The sequence below is a fragment of the Pelodiscus sinensis genome, chromosome 19 (genome assembly GCF_049634645.1).
Source record: "Pelodiscus sinensis isolate JC-2024 chromosome 19, ASM4963464v1, whole genome shotgun sequence".
In the NCBI taxonomy this organism is placed as follows: Eukaryota; Metazoa; Chordata; order Testudines; family Trionychidae; genus Pelodiscus; species Pelodiscus sinensis.
In genome coordinates, this window is record NC_134729.1 from 585,001 (window position 1) to 607,800 (window position 22,800).

A 22,800-nucleotide genomic window follows, 5' to 3' on the forward strand; every position below is an offset into this window, starting at 1 on the left:
GTGACTCCTGCCCACCCCCAACCTCCGGCCGTGTGACGCCGTGTGACGCCGGGTGACGCTCCGAGAGGGGGGCGTCTCACGGGTTCGAGCGCGGGGGGTGGGCGATGGATCAGACGCCGGCCGGGGTCGCCCGGCACCGCCCCGTGACTGGGGCAGGGAGGGTCGTCCGCGCCCCACTCCCGGAGTCCTCCAAGCCGCTGTGACAAAAGACCCTGGTGCAAGGCCTAGGATCCCATGCTCCCACCCGGGGGGAGCGGGAATTCACCCTCCCGGCCCCATGGGTGCCCTCGGGGAAACAGTAATGGCTGTGGGGAGGCACCTGCAACCCGGGGCCACTCCGGACAATTTCAGCCTGACTCTTGTATCACTCTATGGCTGATGACTCTCCCTCATCCCCCTGGCCAAACCTTCGGAGCATGACTGGGCAACTAAGTAGTGCTGAGTTGAAAGAGGCACAGGCCTGGACTGGGCCTTCCATTGCTGACACCGTTAACTCTGGAACCTAATGATGATGCAACGTCAGCATCGCTGGCTATTTCACGGGTGATAATATCCAGCCACCCTAGGAGCCTAGGGACTGTGGGCAGAGCTTCAGGCAACCTTTCCATTAGGCACCAGACCTATGCATAGCTGGGGCAAGGTTTCCCGGTGCAAACGGGGCAGCCGGAGCGGACAGGGGCTGGTGTGTGTGTTTGGGGGCAGGATTAGACAGGGTAGGGGCAGTGTTCCCTGTAAAATGAGCGCTTGGGTGGTTACTCGGGTGATTCAGGTGCCACCTTGCTGATTAGCAGAGCACCCACACAGCCCACAGCAGGTGTTTCTATGGGTGGTGCACATCTGCACATGTGAATGCAACAAAATGTATTCTGCACATCTGTGGATTATCAGGGACACTGAGGGGGGGTGTACTGGTGGAGGAGGGGCTCTGTGGGAGCCCAGGGAGGATGGGGTAGAAGCCGGGGGCAGGCGTGTGTTAGGGTGGGGGTTGTCCTAGGTGAGCAGCATGGAGAGAGTTAGGGAGAGGATCCTAGAAAGCCAGACAGTTTTCCTGCAGAGAATGATGCGCCCGGCTCTGGGGAGGAGCAGGGCCTGGATTCCTGCAGAGAATGATGCGCCCGGCTCTGGGGAGGAGCAGGGCCCGGATTCCTGCAGAGAATGATGCGCCCGGCTCTGGGGAGGAGCAGGGCCCGGATTCCTGCAGAGAATGATGCGCCCGGCTCTGGTCCTGCCTCCCCATAGCGGAGCGGTGCCAAGGGTGCGTTGCAGCCTCCCCTTTTACCCAGCTCGGGGGCTGTGGCTCCTCCAGCCCCCAGCGCAGTGGGAAGGGGGCAGCCTGGCTGGAGGCTTTGTAGGCCAGCGAGCGGAGGGACCGGGCGACTGGCCTGAAGGACGCAGCCAAGGGCGAGCTGGAGACGGCGAGAGCCCCGGCCTGCCTGTTCCATGCCCCAGGGACGAGCTCGGGGGGGTACAAAGGGGGAGGCGCTGGGGTTCCACAGGGGGGGTGTGGTTGCCGGGGGCGGGGGGCTCAGGTATCAATGCAGGGGGCAGGGCTCTGCAAGGCTGCACACGCCCGGCTCCACATGGCAGGTGACCCTCAGCCCCCCATGGTGTCCAGGGCAGAGCCTGCCCCAAGTCTCATTCCCACCCCCGTCACACAGGGGGCGCTGCATGGGGGGGCACCAAGGAGCTGGTGTTTTGTTTCCCCTTAAAGGGCCAGTGGCTCCCCCCCGTATTATCTCCCCCCCCCCCCGATGGGCTGTAGTTAGGTCCAGCCCCTGCTGCCTGAGTGAGATCTGGGGAGGGTGTGTGTGGGGGGGGGGGGGCTGCACGGATCATGGAACATTGTCGCTGGATCCACAGCCCCCCCAATCCCTGCCCTGCACATCCCCCCCATGCCTTGAACCCAGCTGCCCCCTTACAGCCCCCTCTCCAGCTGCTCAGCTCTTTCCCCGCCCCTGCCCCCGCTGTTCGTTAATCCCCTCGTCAAGCCTTCCCCTACTGGGGATTAGTGGGGCTGCCAGGCTGGGCCCCCCATGGCCAGGGGCTCGGTCTCCCTGGGAAGGGAATTTCCTCCCAGTGGCTCCAGGCTCCCGGCGTTAGCTGTGGGCGGGGGCCCTGCTCGGTATCTCAGGAACCCGGCATGTGAGCCCCACTGGGCGGGCCTGGGGCCAGCGTGGGGGGGGCTGGATGGGGCGGGGGGCTTGGCAGAGGAATGCAGAGGCCGGTGGGAGTCGGGGGGCCCGGCTGGGTTGGGTTGACATGGCCTGGAGCCGGCAGGGAGCGACCCCCTGCGATGCGATCCAGGGTCTGTGTGCCAAGGGGGGCAGAGAGCGCTGGCTGGGCCAGGGGGACTCGGGGCCCCCTGGGGCCCCTGTGTCGGGCTGGGCCGGGTCTGGGCACCGCCGATGGCGTCCGCTCAGGGCGAATTGCTCAAAACCAGGGCTCCTTACTGCCCCTGACTGGGGCCCTTCCAAACAGGCCACACGCCGGTCCCACCGAGCGCTCCAGCCGCCAATCCGGCCGGCAGGAACCTCACGAGCAAAACCCCCCGGACACCCCAGCTCTCCCTGTGCCCCAATCCGCCCCGGGGCCCGCACAGGTGGGGGGCTATAGAACCAACCTCACCCACCCCCAACGGCTCCTCCCCCTCCCAGAGAACCAGCCCCAGGTCCCGGTCAATTTGCGCTGTGGATCGTACCCACAAGGGCGCGCTGGGCCCGTCCTTAGCATCTAAGAGCCGAAGGTTTATTCATAAAAGAAGGAAAAGGCGGCGAGTGCGAAGGGGAACACGTCACACGCACCAGTCGCCCAGCTCTCGGTGCAGGCTCTCGGCAGAGCTGTTCCAAACCGCCAGCTTAGACGGCTCTGGGGCCCGTCCTATGGCAGGAGGGGTCGACAATCCTTCCCGGCTCTGTCCCTCGCGAGGCTGCATCTGGGAACAGGAGCAGAATTGAAGGCCGGATGGAGTCGCCTCATGGCACTTTCTATCCATCCCGGGTACCAGTGACCTGTCCCCGTGTCCCGTGTCGGCAGCCATTGGATACTGGCTGCTTTGCAGGTCTCCGGAGCATCCCTCAGGCGTGTTGGGCACCTTGACAGCCACTGTCCCTGGAGCTGCGCTAATTAGCAGAGTCCCTGACTGAACAGTTGCTCTTTACAACAGGCCGTCCAGGCCCACGGCTCCGTCTCAGGCGGAGAACATCGCCAGGACCAGCCCGTCTCCATATCCCCACAGGAGACGTCCCGCCGGTACGTGCGTAGCAGACACAGAACCGGTAGGACACGAGCTTTCATTGGACGCCTCGCATGGCCCCTTTGTACAGACCTTGGGGTGCAGCAGTGATCTGCCTGATCCCCTTAAAATCCAATAAATGCGTCAAGGTGTGTGGGGTTAATCCAGGGCCTGTGTGCCCGGGGGCTGATAGTGCCATCTGGGCTGGGGAGCTCGGGGCCCCCTGGGACTCCCCCGCAGGCCCGGAGTGACTCGGGGGTGGATTCGAGTCCTGCCCCGTCACCCATTCCCCTGCCCCCGAGGTGGGACGTGTGACCCCCGGCCCCATGTCCAGCTGCACGCCGGGGGGGTGGTGGCTCTGAGATTCGGCTGCTCGTTGGACACTTGTGCGCTGGAGGAGGGCAGCAGAAGGGTTCAAAGCAGCCGGGGGGGGGGGGGGAGGGATAGCCAGCAGCCTGCCCCTTGCTATCCAGCTGCCCCTCATGATGCCAAGGCCCCCACCCGTCCCCAGCCCAGCCCTGTTCTGGAGCTCACAGGATCGGGCCCGGGGATGGAGGAGGGGCAACTCCGGCAGCCTGTGCACGGGGCCCCTTGTCAGGCCCAGCACAAGCTGCCGCCAGCTGCCTTTGGAGCCAAACCAAGCGGCAGGACAACGAGCGGGAGCAGGGGCAGGGCCCTGCCTGTCCCCCCATGTGCGGAGCAGGGCCCTGCAGAACCGCTGTGCGAAGCTGAGAGCCGCCGCCTGCTGGGCCCAGCCCGCCTGTCCCACCCATCACAAGGGAGCAGCCCAGGCCATGGGCGAGTGAGAGAAGGCTGGGGAGATAGATGGTGTGCCGGGGACAGATGGGTGTGTGCACGGGGACACAGAGATAGGTGTGTATGGGGACAGACAGGTGAGTATGCATGGGGACAGATGAGAGAGTGTGCACGAGAACAGATGGGTGGGTGTGCACGAGGACAGACGGGTGTGCAAGGGGACAGACGGGTGGGTGTGCACGGGGACACAGAGATAGGTGTGTATGGGGACAGACAGGTGAGTATGCATGGGGACAGATGAGAGAGTGTGCACGAGAACAGATGGGTGGGTGTGCACGAGGACAGACGGGTGTGCAAGGGGACAGACGGGAGGGTGTGCATGGGGACACAGATGGGTGTGCACAGGACAGACCGGTGAGTGTGCACAGGGACAGATGGGTGGGTGTGCACGGGGACACAGGGATGAGTATGCATGGGACACAGGGATGGGTGTGCATGAGACAGACAGGTGGGTGTGCAAGGGGACAGATGGGAGGGTGTGCATGGGGACACAGATGGGTGTGCACGGGACAGACCGGTGAGTGTGCACGGGTTCACAGGGATGAGTGTGCATGGGGACAGACGGGGTGTGTGCACGGGACACAGAGATGGGTGTGCACAGGGACACAGGGATGGGTGTGCACGGGTTCACAGGGATGGGTGTGCACGGGGACACAGGGATGGGTATGCATGGGACAGAGGGATGGGTGTGCATGGGTTCACAGGGATGGGTGTGCACGGGGACAGACAGGAGGGTGTGCACGGGGACATAGGGGTGGGTGTGCACGGGGACAGACTGACAAAGGTGTGTGTAGCTAGAATATGGGCCTCTCAGTGCGTCCAGGGTACCCGGGAGCTGGGTTCCGTCTCCTGGGGTGACGCTGCTGCCCGGCTCGCTCTCCCCAGCTGTACCTGGCTCTGTCGCTCCCATCTGACCTCCGGGCACCGTGCAAAGACGGCTCCAGCCTTGCAATTCATCCCCCACCATCAGGTTCCTTTTGGTCTGGAAATACCTCGCGGGCGCTGGCCGGCCATGGGTGTCAGGGCTCCAGCTATTCCTCCGTCATTCCAGCTGTTTGAGCAGCAGCAGCAGCAGAGCCGGGGGGGGGGGGGGAGAGGGGGGATCGGCTGAGGCGAGGACCAAAATGGCCTTTGTCCCAAGGGGCTCACAGGCTGAACCGACCAAGGGCAGGAGGGGAAACTGAGGCACAGGGCAGGGGAGAGACTTGAGTCCAGTGGTCAGAGGCGGAGCTGGGTGTAGGACCTGCACCCGCCATTCGACCACCCGTTTGTGTAGCCTGGGTGAAGGGCGGTGGCAGCGGAGTGAGGTTTCACGCCACGGGATGGTCTGTGCGTTCCCCAGCCAGCCGAGGGCCCTTTAGCACTTATGGGGCCGGGGCGAGCGGCAGGCGCCTGCGCCCAGGTCTAGTGGCTGCCGAGGGGCAATTCCTGGCGGGGGGAGGGGAGAGCGGGGCTGCCTAATGCCCCCAGCTGGCAAGCGCCTCGCGGAGAGAGCCAGGCGCAGGGAGAGGAGACCAGGCCTGGGCCCTCCAGGCTGCTGGGGCTTCTGTCCTGGCCCCGGAGGGGTGAGGGAGAGGCCCCGTGGGTGACTGGCGGGCGGGGACGGGGGGTGTGTGCGGTGGCGGGGTGCTCTCGGAGGTGAGGTGTAAGTGAGCGCAAGGTGAGTGTGCGTTGGCTTGGTGTGTGTGTGTGTTAGTGTGGGGGGTAAAAAGGGGTGCAGGTGTTTGGGTGAGACTGTGGGGAGGTGAAGGTGTGTGTATTGTGTATTAGTGTGTGGGATAACGGTGTGTGTTTGGGTGAGGGGGTGCGTGTTGTGTGCTAGTGTGTGTGGTAAGGGGGGGCTGTTTTGTCTGGGTGAAGGTGTGTGTTGTGTGTGGGGTGAGTGGTGGTGGGGGGGTAGGAGTGTCCTTATGTGGCGTGAGTGTGCTGGGTGTGAGTGTGTGGCGAGGGTGCATTCATTTGTGGTGTACGCACGTGTGTGTGTTGCCAGTGCATGAGTGTGTGGTGCGAGTGTGCCTCGGCGTGTGTCACGACGGCGCTTGTGCAGCGTGGGTTTGGGGTTGTGTGGCGGGGTGGGGGGCATTTCTCTGGGCCCCCAACAGGGCTCTGCTCCCTGGGGGGCTGGCAAGCGGGGCCGAGCGGGACTCCCTGGGGGCTGCTTCGCCCGCCAGCCGGGTCTCCTGTCTCCTGCCTGGCGCGTTCGGGGTCACGCAGGGCCCCAAGGGCCCGGCCGTAGGGGGGCGTATCCGGCAGCCCCGCCTGGCGGCTCTCTGCTCGTTCCCGGACGAGCCTTGGGAGGGTGCCGCCGGGGAACGCCCTGGGGGCACCGGCCGCTGGCTCGTGGGTGAGACCGAGCAGCGCGGCGCCCGGGGGCGGAACCGGAGCCATTCACCCAAGAGCCGTAGACCCCGTTCTGCCGCTAGCCAAGGGGGAGCCTCGGCCCTAGGCAGGCGGGAGCCGCATCCTGCCCCCCGGCAGCTGCCCCAGGTTGGTCCGAAAGCCCCGCTGCCCCCGGGGGCTGAGCTGGCTCGGGCCCCTCCAGGAAGGCAGCCGGGCGGGGGCTTCAGGGGAGCTGGGGCGCAAGGCGCATCCAGGTCAGAGGCTCCTAAAGCCCGTCCTGGAGCTGGGGGCATGGCCCCCCCTCCCTACGGCCAGTCACCCTGGCCGTGGACCCGGCCCAGCCCCCGAGGCAGCCCGGCCTGGCCCGTTTCCCCGCGGGCGGCGGGGGCAGCCGGGGGCTGGGGGCGGAGGAAGCAGCCTCCTCCCGGAGCAGCCAGCAGGGGTCTCTAGCACCTCAGGAATCGCCGAGGCCAGAGCAAAATTCCCGATTTCCCTGCTCTGGGCATGGGGGAATGGCTGCCCCTCCCCCCCGCGGGGGGCTTTGCCAGCGCGTCCAGCAGCCCCCTCCCCCTCCCGGGATTCACCGCCTCCCCCGCGCAGCGGTGCCACTGGCCCCCGGCCCTGGGGGTCGCACCGGGAGGGGAGGCGCTGCGGGCGGGGCCGTGGGGTCATCAGAGCCTGCGCCCCCCCCCGCCCGAGAAGATCACGGGGCTCAGCCCGGCTGTTGCACTAGTGCAAGGCGAGTGTGAAACACGGCGCTGTGCTGGTGGAAAGGGCCTGACGAAGGGCCGGGCCCGGGCTTCTCTTCCGCTCCGAGCGGCGGGTTCACAGCCCGGCCTCCCCTCCCGGCCTTTGCCCTCCAGGTCCCGTCTGCTCCGCCTGCCGCGACGCGCCCCGGGCTCCGGCGCTAAATCCCGCCCGCAGGGGCAGCCTGGTCAGCCGCTAGCTGGCACCGTCCTTGGAGGGCAAAGACTCCCATTGTTCTCCATTGCCATTGTTCTCAGTGTGGGGGGGAGGGGTTAACTACTTCTCCATTGTTCTGGAGGGAGAGGATACTCCATTGTTCTCGGTGGGGGGTTCGCTGTTGTTCTTGGGGGGAGGGGCACTCCACTGTTCTCAATGGGGGGTTCTCTATTGTTCTTGGCAGGGGGAGGGGAGACTCCATTGTTCTCGGTGGGGGATTCTCTATTGTTCTCAATGGGGGAGGGGATACTCCATTGTTCTCGGTGGGGGGTTCTCTATTGTTCTCAATGGGGGAGGGGAACTCCACTGTTCTCAATGGGGGATTCTCTATTGTTCTCAATGGGGGAGGGGCACTCCATTGTTCTCGGTGGGGGGGGTTCTCTGTTGTTCTTGGGGGGAGGGGCACTCCACTGTTCTCAATGGGGCATTCTCTATTGTTCTTGGCAGGGGGAGGGGATACTCCATTGTTCTCGGTGGGGGATTCTCTATTGTTCTCAATGGGGGAGGGGATACTCCATTGTTCTCGGTGGGGGATTCTCTATTGTTCTCAATGGGAGAGGGGATACTCCATTGTTCTCGGTGGGGGATTCTCTATTGTTCTCAATGGGGGAGGGACACTCCACTTTTCTCAGCGGGGTTTCTCTGTTGTTTTCGGTGGGGGGAGGAGATACTCCATTGTTCTCGGTGGGGATCCTTTGGCAATGTGGCTTTGCCATCCTCGGGCAGGAATGTCAGTTGCTCCCATACTTCTGGGCCCCACCGAGCAGGGCCCTGGGACATTCAGCCCGGAAGCTCTGCCGTCCCCCTGCCTGCCCATGGGGTGCTGGGCAGAAACTGCCTTAGCTCCCTGCATGAGCCCAGCCGGCTCCGGCCCTCCCAGACTCGGTGCTGCCAGACCCGCTACTGACGCTGGGCCCGAGTCTGGCCCGTGGGCACGGTGCGGGGGGGGGGGGCGCTTTCATTCAGGGTCACTAGTGCCGCCCTGGGGGCACAGCCCCAGCAAGGGAGCTGGGGGACCATGGGGCTGGGGCACAGAGGTGGGCGCCCCGAGAGCCTCCAGGGACAGGGGCCCGGCTCCGAGTGGGGCTGAATCCAGAGGCCGGCCTGAGCCAGGCAGGAGCTGGGCTGTCGCTCCCGGGGCGCCCTGGCGAAACCATCTGCCTTGGAGCGCTCAGCCCAGCTGATGCAGCCGCCGTCTGATGAGGACTAAGGGACACCCTCCCTGCCCAGCCTGGCCAACACTCATTGCTGGACCTAACCCCCATGTATGTATCTAGCTCTTTTTTGAACCCCGTTAAAGTCCTAGTCTTTTCAACATCCTGTGGAAATGAGTTCCACAGGTCTGTGCTGGTCAAGGGATTGGGCAAATCACTTCCCCATGCTCTGAGCCTCAGTTTCCCCTCCTACCCTGTAGCTCGTCAGGCTGTGAGCTCTTTGGGGCAGTGCCTGGTGTGAGAGGGGACTCTCTCTGCAGCCGGGGTGTGAATAATACCCAGGAGGGCAAAAGTTGGGAGGCAAAAGTCATGACCCACTTGTCTCCTGTACAGGCCACCCCGGCAGGCGCTAGCATTGCACTGGGCCGTGTGCTCCGGAGCTGGGACATCTAGTGAGCGAGCAGTCCGGGCAGATGAGCCTTCTCGGCCCCTGGACAGGTCACTCTGGCTCCGTCTGCGCTGCAAGCTGGGGGTGAGAGTCCCCACGTGAGGAGACGTCCTCGCACTAGCGTGGCACAGTGTGTGCACTAAACACGGCGTGTTGTCATGGCAGCTGGCTGCCCCGAGTGTGCGAACGTACGGGAACGAGGTAGGAGTATGTCTCCTGGCACAAGGAAGCCACCCCCCCCTCCACGTAGCCTGGGCTTGCCGTACGAATATCACCATGTGCACTGTGGGAGAGGGGGCATTAGGTCACAAGTCTTGGGAGGATGGTGTTCACACGTGGTGACGCCCTCCTCGCCACAAGCTTTCGCACAAGTGCCATCACTTGAACACCCGTCAGCTGGCCAAGGTGAGCCCCGGGGCCCTAGCAGCCGTTACAAACACACCTCTGCCCGAGGAGACGTCTGCATCTGAGGTGTGATTCTCTGTGCGCACAGACATGCCCCGAGAGCCAGCAGTGGGTGTGCAGCTGCCCATGCACATACCCAAGGGGGCGCCAGGTGTTGTACCGGGCGGCGAGCCGAGCAGACGCACCCCTAGTGTAGACAGAGGGGCCTTGGGCGCTGCCAGGCCACAGATCTAGCCACTTTAAGCATTTCTAGGGTGCCTGTCACCGCAGCGTCTGGGCACCGGGCCAGGGCTGGCTTTGTGGAGCGTGCTGAAAATTGGGGCGTTTGGGCACCTCCCTCGTTTGGGAACCGTGGCCTTTGCATGGTGCACTTGGCCCTGCCTGGAGACACGCAGGCAGCGCGCACGGTCCCGCCAGTGACTCACTGCGGTGCCATCGATTGTCCCCGGCTGATGGCCTCTTCCTCCAGGAGGATTTAGAGGCATCAGGACAAAGACGGGAGTGTGAATGGACACAAATCTCCCGGCAGCACCAGCCGGGCCATGGCACGCGCTAGGGTCACTTTGCAGGGAATGGCTCATCTGTCAGCGCGTCCCCGAAACAGCCAGTCCACGGCTGCCCCCCAGTCGCTGTGTTTTCTGTAGCCCGGTGGGGCTGCCAGCGAAGCCCAGCGCAGAGCCCCACGGGAACACACTGTGTTGTGCTACACGTTGCATTGCCATCCTGCGGGTGCAGAGACCTGCATGAACACGCCGGCTACATCTACACTGGCATGATTTTCCGGAAATGCTTTTAACGGAAAAGTTTTCCATTAAAAGCATTTTTGGAAAATCGCGTCTAAATTGGCAGGACGCTTTTCCGCAAAAGCACTTTTTGCGGAAAAGCGTCCGTGGCCAATCTAGACACGTTTTTCCGCAAAAAAGCCCCAATCGCCATTGATTTGCGCAAGAGGGCTTTTGCCTGAATGGGAGCAGCACAGTATTTCCGCAAGAACACTGCCAATCTTACATGAGATCGGCAGTGTCTTGCGGAAATTCAAGTGGCCAGTGTAGACAGCTGGCAAGTTTTTCCACAAAAGCAGATGATTTTGCAGAAAAACTTGCCAGTCTAGACACAGCCACCGTGTTTTAGTGCAGCGGGTATTGCTATTGTACCATGTGCAGGAAGGAACATCACTGCTTTGTGAGTTGCATTGATTGAAACACGGTGCAGGACCCTGCAGAAACTCACCGCACTGCGGTACAGGCCACACTGCCAGTGAGCACGGTGCAGGACCCTGCAGAAACACTGCACTGCAATACAGACCACACTGCCAGTGAGCACGGTGCAAGACCCTGCAGAAACACACTGCACTGCGATACAGACCACACTGCCAGTGAGCACGGTGCAGGACCCTGCAGAAACACCGCACTGCGATACAGACCACACTGCCAGTGAGCACGGTGCAAGACCCTGCAGAAACACACTGCACTGCGATACAGACCACACTGCCAGTGAGCACGGTGCAGGACCCTGCAGAAACACCGCACTGCGATACAGACCACACTGCCAGTGAGCACGGTGCAAGACCCTGCAGAAACACACTGCACTGCGATACAGACCACACTGCCAGTGAGCACGGTGCAGGACCCTGCAGAAACACACCGCACTGCAGTACAGGCCACACTGCCAGTGAACACGGTGCAGGACCCTGCAGAAACTCACCGCACTGCGATACAGACCACACTGCCAGTGAGCACGGTGCAGGACCCTGCAGAAACACACTGCACTGCAATACAGACCACACTGCCAGTGAACACGGTGCAGGACCCTGCAGAAACACACCGCACTGCGATACAGACCACACTGCCAGTGAGCATGGTGCAGGACCCTGCAGAAACACACTGCACTGCGATACAGACCACACTGCCAGTGAACACGGTGCAGGAGCCTGCAGAAACACACCGCACTGCGATACAGGCCACACTGCCAGTGAGCACGGTGCAGGACCCTGCAGAAACACACTGCACTGCAATACAGACCACACTGCCAGTGAACACGGTGCAGGACCCTGCAGAAACACACCGCTCTGCGATACAGACCACACTGCCAGTGAGCATGGTGCAGGACCCTGCAGAAACACACTGCACTGCGATACAGACCACACTGCCAGTGAACACGGTGCAGGAGCCTGCAGAAACACACCGCACTGTGATACAGGCCACACTGCCAGTGAGCATGGTGCAGGACCCTGCAGAAACACACTGCACTGCGATACAGACCACACTGCCAGTGAACACGGTGCAGGAGCCTGCAGAAACACACCGCACTGCGATACAGGCCACACTGCCAGTGAGCACGGTGCAGGACCCTGCAGAAACACACCGCACTGCGATACAGACCACACTGCCAGTGAGCAGGTGCAGGACCCTGCAGAAACACACTGCACTGCGATACAGGCCACACTGCCAGTGAACACGGTGCAGGAGCCTGCAGAAACTCACCGCACTGCGGTACAGGCCACACTGCCAGTGAGCACGGTGCAGGAGCCTGCAGAAACACACCGCACTGCGATACAGGCCACACTGCCAGTGAACACGGTGCAGGAGCCTGCAGAAACTCACCGCACTGCGATACAGGCCACACTGCCAGTGAACACGGTGCAGGAGCCTGCAGAAACACACCGCACTGCGATACAGGCCACACTGCCAGTGAGCACGGTGCAGGACCCTGCAGAAACACCGCACTGCAGTGCTGCTTCCCCACAGTGATTTGCTGCCGGATGCTCCAGGTGTGGGCGGTTTGCAGAGGCCGTTCAGACAAACCTGTGACTCAGGGCCCTTGCCACGAATCGTGGGACTGGCTTCAAAATGCTGAGCCATGTGGGGCTGTCATCGGTTGCCAGGGCCGGGCGGACGCTGAGCCCCGCCGAGGCCGAGACACACACCGAAGGGCGTGCGGAGTATCCACGTTGCCACCAAAGAGCCGCTCCCCGGCTCAGCTCCTCCCCTGCTCAGCACCCACAGCGCAGGCCGGCCCCCGGCTCCGGTTCAGGTAGCTCAGGGTGGAGCAGACTCACTCCCGGCACATCCCGGATTTGCCCACGAATGGGCCGAGTCCTTGGGAAAACCTGGCCACTTGGTTTGGGGTTCCCCACGGGCTCCCAGCTCTTCTGAGAGTCTGGCTCCCCCGATGCGGGTCTGCGGGGCCCCCTGGCCCTCGGGGCTCCCCGGGGCCAGGCTGTGACATGCAGGCCCCAGGCCGGGCACCGGGGAACGTCGGCATCCCACATCAGAAAAGTCTGGGCCTGGAATTCCAGCCGGCACGGCTCACCCAAGCACAGCAGCTGGCGGGGACCCCTGCGGAGCAGAGCCCAGCTAACGGAGAGCCCTGCGGGGTGCAGTGAGCTCTGTGCTGATTTAAGTGCATGTGCCTAGCAGGCAGGAAAACACATACACGCTAGGTGTGTGCTTGCATTGCAGACAGGTAGAGCTACACACGCGCGCACACACACAAAGGCTACCTGGCATTGCCTCTGTCTTTATGTGTATGTGCGTGTTCTTTGCAGGTAAAGCCACACAAAAATACACACACACACACACACACACGCTACCTGGCATTGCCTCTGTCTTTATGTGTATGTGCATGTTCTTTGCAGGTAAAGCCTACTTAGCACTAGAATCTCTCGTATTTGCTCAGTGCCAATCTTTGTGTCTATGAATGTGTGTGTTCTTTGCGAGCAGGTAAAGCATCTACACACACTCACACACTCCCCCCCACACACACCCTCCGGTTATCTAGCATTGGAATCTTCCACATTTTTCTCAGTGCCAGAATCTCAGTGTGTTTGCACGTGTTCTTTGCGGGCTGTTAACGTTATTCACACAGACACACACACACAGACACCACCCCCTGGCCATGCCGTTTCCTTGGCCTTGATGTCATTAGCCATAACTCAACAGACGATTTCATAAACCTACTTAAGAATGTAAAAGTTTGATAATAATTCCTGTATTATTAACCCTCCCACCCTTGTAAATTTTATGGGCTTGGCGCTGGGGCTGGTATTGAGTCTGGGATGAGACGCGCCCGTTGGATGAGATTCCAAGTTTATGATTAATTCTGCTGTCAGTCTGGGTCATATTTATTAATAGTCCTAATGCGGGAAGCAATAAAGGAAGAGAGAGATTCTATTAATTAAATCATTGTTATAATTAACTTTCATTAAAGGAAAATCAATAAAGAGGAGCCACGGTTGAAATAGTGGCCATCCATTACCGTGGATTTTACTGGAATGCAGTCAGGTTCTCTCAGTCTAAGAGCCCTGGAGCCGGGACGGAACGGACTTGCGCGCAAAAGGGTGCTAGGAGACCTGGTGCGTCACAGCGACCTGATTTACAGGCCCTGCGCGGTGTGTGCGTGTGCATGTCCGTGTATGTGTGTGCATGCGCATGCATGGGAGGGTGCATCTGTGTGTGTGTGTGTGTGCACATCCGTGTGTCTGTGTGTGCGTGCGTGTGTGCGCATGGGAGGGCGTCCGTTTGTGTGCGTACATGTGTGTGTGTGTGCACATCTGTGTGTGTGTGTGTGCGCGCGTGCATGGGAGGGTGTGTGTGTGTGTGCGTGCACATCCGTGTGTGTGTGTGTGTGTGCACATCCGTGTGTCTGTGTGTGCGTGCGTGTGTGCGCATGGGAGGGCGTCCGTGTGTGTGCGTACGTGTGTGTGCGCACATCCGTGTGTGTGTGCATGTCCGTGTGTGTGTGTGTGTGCGCGTGTGCATGGGAGGATGTGTGTGTGTGTGTGCGTGCACATCCGTGTGTGTGTGTGTGTGTGTGTGTGTGTGTGTGTGTGTGTGTGTGCACGCACAGGGAGTGTGTGCGGAGGGGCTGACAGTCTGCATGAGTGCAGTAGGGGATGGTGGTGTGTGTGTTGGGTTTGTATTTGTTATGAACGTAAGAACATAAGAGCAAAGGTCCGTCCAGTCCAGTGTCCTGTTTTCTGACAGCGGCCAGGGCCAGGTGTCCCAGAGGGAGTGAACCGAACAGGGTATCATCGCGTGATCCCTCCCCTGTCGCCCATCCCCAGCTTCTGTCAGACAGAGGCGAGGGACGCCCTCCCTGCGCATCCTGACTAATAGCCATCGATGGACCTAACCTCCATGAATGTGTCTACCTCTTGTTTGAACCCTGTTAGAGTCCTGGCCTTCACCACATCCTCTGGCGAGGAGTTCCACAGGTTGACTGTGCATCCTGTGAAAAAATACTTCATTTGTTTTCAACCTGCTGCTACCTATTAATTTCATGAGGTGACTCCTAGTTCTTGTGTTGTGAGAAAGCATAAATAACCTTTCCTTAGGTACCTTCTCCATGCCCGTCCTGATTTTATAGGCCTCTATCATACCCCCTTAGTCGTCTCCTTTCCATGCTGAAAAGTCCCAGTCTAGTTAAGCTCTCCTCGCAGCAGCCGTTCCAAACCCTCAGCATTTTATTGCCATTTTCTGCCCCTTTCCAATGCCAAGAGATGGTTCTGAGAAGGGGCGGCCGTAGGATACAGGGTGTGGGCCCCGGGGCTTTCTAGAAAGGCACTCTGACATTTCTGCCGTATGCTCTGTCCCTTTCTTAATGCTTCCCAGCGTCCTGCTGCCGTTTTCAGAGAACTCTCCACAGTGACCCCAGGTCTCTCTTGGCTGGGACGCTGGTTTCCAACGTGCCGTGCTTTGCAGTTATCACACTGAATGTCGCCTGCCATTCGGCTGCCCGGTTGCCCAGTTTTCGGAGATCCCGGGAAAGCTCTTTGCTGTGTTGTATGCTCCCCAGGGTGTGTAACATGGGTGGCTGCGGGGCTGCATGGTGGGGCATGTGTTGTGTAGCTTTGTTGGAGGAGCACGTGCCCCAGGCATATGTGTCCATATGGACGGGTGTGGCTGTGTGTGTTGGTGCACCTGTCTGCGTGTGTGTGTGTGTGTATACCGGCCCCGGGCACTGAAGGTATGTCTGAGTGGGCGTACACGCGTGCATGGGTACATATATATATACATGCGTGTCTTTGTGTCCAGGTGAGCATGGGGATCGGCATCGGAACATGCGTGTCCCCGTGTCAGTGTGTGTCTCTCTCCACCTCATGCCATGGCCTTTGTGTCCATCACATGTCTGCTCCACCCAAGGCAGTCCAGAGTCTGGACCAGCTGCTGGAGGCAGGGGAGTTAACAGCCTGTCGGGCTCCTGGCCAGGGCTGGGTTTGTGCGCGGGGGAGGAGCGGGGGTGCTGGACAGCCGCTCGGGCTGTGATGCTGACACTTGTGGCCCCCAGGCCAGACCCCTGCCCCCTCTCCTGTGTCTCCAGACGATGGCGGAGGAGCACGGGGTCCCCTCCGACGCCCGAGCGCAGCAGACCTGGGAACAGTGTTTATTAAGGTGCTTCCAAGAGGCCTCACTGGGCCGGGTGCTGCTCAGGCAGCCGCTGCTCCAAAGTGCTCACAGGCGAGGGGCACCGAGCAGGGGAATGATTTGACCAGTGTCAACCAGCCAGGGAACCCAGAAGTCCTGGCTTCCAGTCCTCGGCCTTAACTACTGGCCTACACTGCCAGCCAGGCCCCTCCTCTCATACCCCGGTCATGCCTGCCTTGCCTTGGTGTGTTCGGTGCAGATGGGGAAACTGAGGCACAACCACATGTCACCTTGGTTCCACCGCTCCTTTCCCCGCCCTTTGCACACGGGGGCTGGACAGAATGCAGAGCTGCCCTTCTGGGGCATCAGCCCGACATTGCTGGGGGGTCTGCCCCTTTGGGGGGCAGCGAGTCCCTGGGAGGGGTTAGAATCAAGGCCCTGTGACGTTCTGTTTGGGTCCTGTCACCACCCAGCCCCCCTAAGCAAGATGGGAGAGGCCATTACTGGAGGCTCTTGCAATGGGGATTGTCTGTGGCGAAAGGTCCACTGGGGGCAGAGCGGAAGATGAGCATCACAAAGGTGGCTCCAACAGAGCCCCCCGTTAGGGTTTGTGTTTCTGCCGTTGGTGCACACACTTCAGCGCGCGCGCACACTATTCCACACATGGACGGAAAGGGCTGGAGGGAACGTCCCGCCCACTCCAAACATCCCTGCCTCCTCCGACGTGCCCGCTAATCTTTCCCAGCCTTGCGTGGGTTTCTTTCCAAATGTGCAGAATAAATATTTGTGCCTGTGCAAATGGGCACCACTGGGAGAGACAAAGAGCCCGGCTGCGGACGCTTTGCTAATCAGGGGGGCGGCGTTTGACTCTCTGCGGAGTGGCCGCCCAAGCACCCGGCTTGCAGGGGGCCCTGGCTTCCTCGCCCTTTGACTGGCAGATGATTGGAGCAGGGACCGGCTAATCCGCGGCTTACATTTCCAGGACCCGGCCTGTCGTGCGGCCTCTTGCAAAGGGCCGAGGCAGCGTGTTACCTGCCGTCCGTGGACAATCCCAGCTGGAGTTTCCAAAGGGCATCGCTATTGGGCGGCGATAGCTCGTCAGCACCAAGCCCCAGTGCCCGGAGTCCCGTGATTCCGCCGCCCCTCAGCGCCCGCTGAACGAAAGGACGAAAGGGCCGGATTTTCGGAGGGCATTGGGGGCCCGAGGTCCCAGCCCTGGGGGTCCAGAGGGAAGCCTGGACGTGGGCTCCAAAAGCAGGACGTGACTAAAACTGCGCCCCCGTCCCCGATTCTTTTTAAAAACCCGCCGGCCTTGGAAGCCCGTGTGGGGATTGCGCAGCCGACCGGCCGGGGGTCTGGCTTGGGGCCCTGCTGCTGGATGAGGGCTGGGTTCCTGCTGTGGCCCGAGCCGGGAGCTCGCCCGTGCCTGCGGCTGCGGGGTCCAGCGCCTCCCTGGACCAGCCTCTGCTCATGGGCCCCCCCAACGCGGCGACGAGCGGTGCCATGGCAACGCAGAGGGTGGTCGTCATGGCAACTGGGATTCTGCCAAGCCGCCGAAAAAGCCAGGCCTCTGATGCCGGCTGCCTTCCCCGGGCCCCGGCAGCCCCCGCCCTCCCCTGCGCCTCAGCCCCCGGCTCTCCCCGTGGGACTCAGCGGAGCCGGGCGCCTCGGGGGTCTGTGCGACGATGGTGGATGCTGCTCCCAGGGGTGTAAAATCCCTTGTCATGTGGTCACTGGCTCGACGCGTGGTCACACTGGTTAACGGCGTAACTGGGGGGGGGGGTGTTGCTCCCCCGCCCGCAGCTGGGCTGGAGTGGCACCGCAGGGGGACACTGGTGCAGCCCCTGTCCACGGCGAGCCCCCCGTGGGGCTGGAGTGGCCCCCCCTCCCCCGCTGCAGACAGGACCCGACTCCAGCCCCACCGGTTAACTTGAACCGATGGCGTCCCGGTTCCCCAGTTCAGCATCCGCCCCCTAATGCTCAACCCGGTCGGTCTCTGGACTCCTGTGTACGGTGGCACAGGCCTGGGGGGCAGCCCCCTCCCTCCCCCCATCGTGCGTGGCAGGGAGAGCGTGGAATCGCCTTCCCGTGCTGCTGCGTGGCCTCGCGCCCCGCGCTGCCCCCCAGAGGTGGCTGCATTCCAGGGTCAAGTGCTTTGGGCTGCTTCCTGGGGCTCTGCGAACGGGCGCGGAACGAGGCCGGGGCACTGCGGCGAGCCCCGCGGGGAGCCAGGCCGAGGCAGCCCTCCGGCGGCGCAGCAGGTGGCGAAGGTTCAGCGCGGGTACGGCCTGACTCGGCATTGCTGGCGGGCGCAGGTGCTGCACGTGGCAGGCCCCCCCGGCTGGGCGCACGCCAGCAGGGGCCTCTGGGGGCAGCAGGGGCTGGCGGGAGGCAGTTTTACAGCCGCTGCAAATCACTGCAAGGGCCCCAGGTTGCACGCAGGTAAATTTTAGAAAAAGACAGTATTTCAGCCGCGCCATCAAAGTGTCAGGGGCTCCTGGCTTGTGCGTGGCGGCTGGGAGGTCAATGCTGCCTGCCTCCCTCCGCCCGGGTTCCCAGCCACCCCAGGGCTCCCCAAAGGGAGCGAGGTTTACCTAGGAGTGGGCAGGACGCAGCACTGCTCTGTGCCTCGGTTTACCTAGGAGTGGGCAGGACGCAGCACTGCTCTGTGCTTCAGTTTACCTAGGAGTAGGCAGGACATAGCACTGCTCCGTGCCTCGGTTTACCTAGGAGTGGGCAGGACGCAGCACTGCTCTGTGCCTCAGTTTACCTAGGAGTAGGCAGGACGCAGCACTGCTCCGTGCCTCGGTTTACCTAGGAGTGGGCAGGACGCAGCACTGCTCTGTGCTTTAGTTTACCTAGGAGTAGGCAGGACGCAGCACTGCTCCGTGCCTCGGTTTACCTAGGTGTGGGCAGGACGCAGCACTGCTCTGTGCCTCAGTTTACCTAGGAGTGGGCAGGATGCAGCGCTGCTCCGTGCCTCAGTTTACCTTGGAGTGGGCAGGACACAGCACTGCTCCCTCGTAAAGGTCCTAGTGACCTAGGCATGAATAGTCTGGGGGTCACAGTTGCTGTTACAAGTGGCCTCAGTAACAAACATCCCCCCAGGGGCAGGGGTGACCCGCTTCTGCGTTGAGAGATGTGACCTGCAAGGTCCGGAGCAGGGACCTGGGAATAGAACCCAGATCTCCTGACTCCTAGCTCAGTAGCCTGGCTGCTAGGCTAGGGGCTAAAGAAAATCTGGGGGATGGGGCAGTGCAGCCTAGTGGTGCAAAGACCCAGCCAGGGATTCAAGACTCCCAGGTTCTAGTCTGAGCTCTGGGGAAAGCCAAGGCCCCCTTGGTACCTCGGTTTCCCTTTTGTCCATTCAGGCTGTGAGTAATTTGGGGACAGGGCCTGCCTCTTGCTCTGTGTCGGTGCCGAGCCTTGCACAGGGGGTCTGAGCTGCGCTGGAGCCTCTAACTCTGGGATGGGCAATCATTTGTGATGGGGGCACTCCCAAGATTTTGGTAAGAGGTCAAGGGCTGCTTTTTTCTAGGGGGTTTGGGATGGAGGTTGGGGGTAGTAGGGAGGGGGTGGGGGCTGAGAGGGGGTTTGGGTGAGGGAGGGGGTTGTGATCTGGGGCAGAGGCTTGGGTGCCCGCAGGGCGGCCCATGGGCCAGAGTGGGCAGCCCACAGGCCGGATCCAGCATCTTGGTGGGCCGGCTCCGGTCCATGGACTGTATCCCGCCCGCTCCTGTTCTAACTGCTGCTATAAATCAAATAGCAGGTAAGAGATGGCACCGTCCTTCAGGCCCGACGCCTTGAACTCTGCTGTAACCACTAGGCATCACAGCTGCCCACCTGACTGCCCCTCCCTCGACGCCGGAGAGCGCTCAGAGAACTGGAGGCCAGCCCGGCCGTGCTGCTCTGAGCATGGAACTTGGCATCTAAGTCATGGGAAACGACTCCTGTTCATATGCAGTGTAAACAGCCTTCCCGCGGCCTCGTGCGTCTTGCAGGGGGACTAGCCGCAAAGCTGAAAAGCCGCTGGCTTTCTCCGGCAGGTGGGGATGGCGTGTCCGGAAAGAGCCCAACACGGGAGTGATTTGCAGGTGCCCCAGAGCCAAGTGGCTGTGCTAGGGGAGCCACAGAACAAAATAACTCAGCTAAATATAGACAAGGAGAATGAGATTTTTTTGACAAAGTCACACCGAAGTCACTGCGTCCTGTGGCAACCAGAGACCCTCAGGCTGTGGCGGGAGCATGGCCCAGTGGTGAGAGCACGGGATGGTCTATTCCTGGTTCTGCTGCATGACCTTGGGGAAGTCAGGCTCCCTTTCTGTGCCTCAGTTTCCCCCTTGGGTATTTCATTTTGAACTCTGTGTGTTGGTACCGCACCTAGCACACTGCCGCCCAGGCCTGCGCCAGGGAGGGACTCGCCGATTCATGGAGGTGCTTGTTCTGATCTAGCACCTGGATCTGAGAGGGGTGCAGCCGCCAAGAACTGTGACAGCAGGTGCGTTCCGTGCCTTGTGTGCGTCAGGCTCTGGTGCTGCCATCCGAGAGGCTGGAAAAACTGGCGTTTCCATGGGCACGGCTCAGAATTCTCTGTTCAGGGTTCCTCCCAAATCAGGACAAAAGGCTGTTTTGTGAACTGAAATATTTTGTTTGCCTTTCATCGTGGTGGAAATGGTTCATAATATAATATAAACTTTAGCAACTTTGTGTGTGTCTATCTGCGAGTCCATTTGTTGAAGAACTTCGCCTACCCGGTGTGACGGCGCGTTGGGGGTCCCCCGCCTCCTGCACCCCTGGAATGGCACGAACAGACTCCCCCAGCCAGTAGAATAGAGGGAGTTTATTGCTTCTCCAGGATACAGCACAGCACAGCACAGATGGCATCAGGTTACAGGGCAGGCCTAGGATGCCTCAGCCCCCCTTGAGATGGGGGGGGGTGTCTCGGCTTCTAAACCCCCCAGCCTGTTGCTGAGGCTGCTTCCTCCATGCTCCCCGACAGAAACTAAAACTAACTCTCCTCCAGCCCCGCCCCCCAGCCAGGGGCAGCATTCACCTTCCTTTGTTTCTCCCCATGGGGGTTAGCTGGTCAGACAGGTTTGGAGCCCCCTTTGCATAATGACCAGACAGCAGAGGTCGCCACAGCCCTAGCAAGGCCCCCCCACTACGTCACACCCGGTCAGAGCTAGGGTCACCCACTGTGGCAGGCAGCTTCCTCTTCTCCTAACTTTAAGCAAGATCGGGGTTTGGTTGTGCCAGGACAATGGGATGTGCCTGGAATTGGATTGTTTCTCACCAAATGGAAAGGGAGGGGTCTGGTAGGAGGGACAGTTATACTGCAGAATGACCACAAGGGGGCAGTCAGGGGCCAGAGATGGGGACTGGGACAGTTATAACCCCATTGGGCCAGCAGGGGGCAGAGGTGAAGACAAGGATAGCTATCTCCTATATATTTCAGAGTTTGTCCATGTGTCTGCTTGTCTGTATGTCTGCCTGTTCCCCGGCCAAGGGACCCTCTTCAGCATCTATCTATCTATCCCCACCCACCCCATCTATCTATCTCCATGCATCTCTCTCTCTCTCTCCAGACCTCTTAGTCCATCTCTCCCCATATAGACCCCACAACCCCTCCCCTCCCTCAATCCATCCCCCTCCCGCTGAGCTCTCTACCTTTCCTACAGAGATGGGCTGTAGTTTGGATCCGGTTGGGATCCAGAGTTGCACCCTGGGCCCAACGGGGCAGCGACCCCCCCCCCACTCACTGCCTGCCGTCTACCAGGCAACCATCCGACTGGGCGGCCCCTTGGCTGCTCCTGCTCCTTTGTTCTGTCCTATCTTTTCCATCCATGTGCAGAATAAATGCTGTGCTGTGCACCAGGGCATGTGCAGATGTGCACCACCCGTAGAACCACACCCTGCTGGGTGCGGACACTCGGCTAACCAGCTGGGTGGCATTTGAATCTCTCCAGAGGGGCCGCCCAAGCGCCTGGCTTGCAGGGAACACTCCAGATCTCATCCCCAACCCCCAACCAGCAGTTCCTCCCGCCCCCTCACCGCCCCCCACGTCCTGAAATCTTCCCCACGCCCAACTCCGACGTGCGGGAACCCCCCTCTGCGCGCCCCTCGCCAACCAGCGCAACTCAGAGCCAGCCTCTTGCGCCTTGCCCCCGCGCTGAGTCAGCGTAAAGCGCCGGCTGGCAGGCCCCGGGCTCCGCCGTGGGGCCGGGTGGTGCTGGCTGCAGCATGCGCCGCGCTCCCCGCAGCCATAACTCTTGGAAATATTGTGTGTCTTTTGTGGAGGGGGCTGACAAATTGTGAAGAAATATTTAATTGATTTGTTTATAAATTTATTTTGTATCTGGTGAGAAATCCCAGGCTGTAAATAAAGGGTCAGGGAAGGAATAAACAAAATTTATAAGGCAATAGAAAAGCACCATCAAACAGTGAATCATGTAATTCAATCTAACAAGCAGGACTCCACCAAGCTTGCAATAAAAAGGCGGCAGCCGCGGCCTATAAGACACAAGACAAATGTGCTTGGATTGCAACCGCCGGCAAGGGGCTGCGTGCGCCCGTTTGCAGGGAGGAGTCGGGGGGGGGGGGCTGGAGAAGAGTGCGGGGTGGGGGGCGGATCTGGGCCGGGGGCGAGGCAGCGCTGCGTGGTCCGGACCGGCTGAGAAAGAGACCCTTCCCGCCAGGAGATAGTTGGGGCGGGCGGTGGGGCCGTGGGGAGGGAAGGAAGAACGACCTGGCCTTATTATCGCTCGGCTCCTCGTAAACGTCAGCTCCGTAGCTCCTGGATGCTCCATCTCAGGAGCAAATAAAGTTCCCCTCATTAAAGAGGGGCCGGTTTGCGTCCTTCCTTCGTTGGGCTGTTGCTGGCTCCGGGGGTAAAGCCGCAGCCCCCCCCCTTCTATTCTCCCCACATGCCTGCGGGATCAACAGGCCAGGATTGGCCCCATGCATCCCCCCCTCCCCTGGCCTTCCTGTAAGTGCCGGGAGCGGGTGGCCCCAGGTTTGAAGTTGGGTGCTCCTGGCAGGCCTAGGGCCTCTGGGCTCCACGTCGAAAGGGCTGGAGCG

General features: G+C 61.1%; 1 long non-coding RNA gene across 1 annotated transcript in view; it reads left to right on the plus strand.

Moving 5' to 3' along the window:
• The window catches only part of LOC142818902 (uncharacterized), a 58,892-nt gene extending 36,781 nt beyond the window's left edge, over positions 1-22,111 (plus strand). The window contains exons 3-5 of the long non-coding RNA XR_012896597.1: positions 3,164-3,249; positions 19,095-19,232; positions 19,490-22,111. This is a non-coding gene — a long non-coding RNA (uncharacterized LOC142818902). The remainder of the gene's footprint in view (positions 1-3,163; positions 3,250-19,094; positions 19,233-19,489) is intronic.
• Positions 22,112-22,800: the final 689 nt, after the last annotated feature.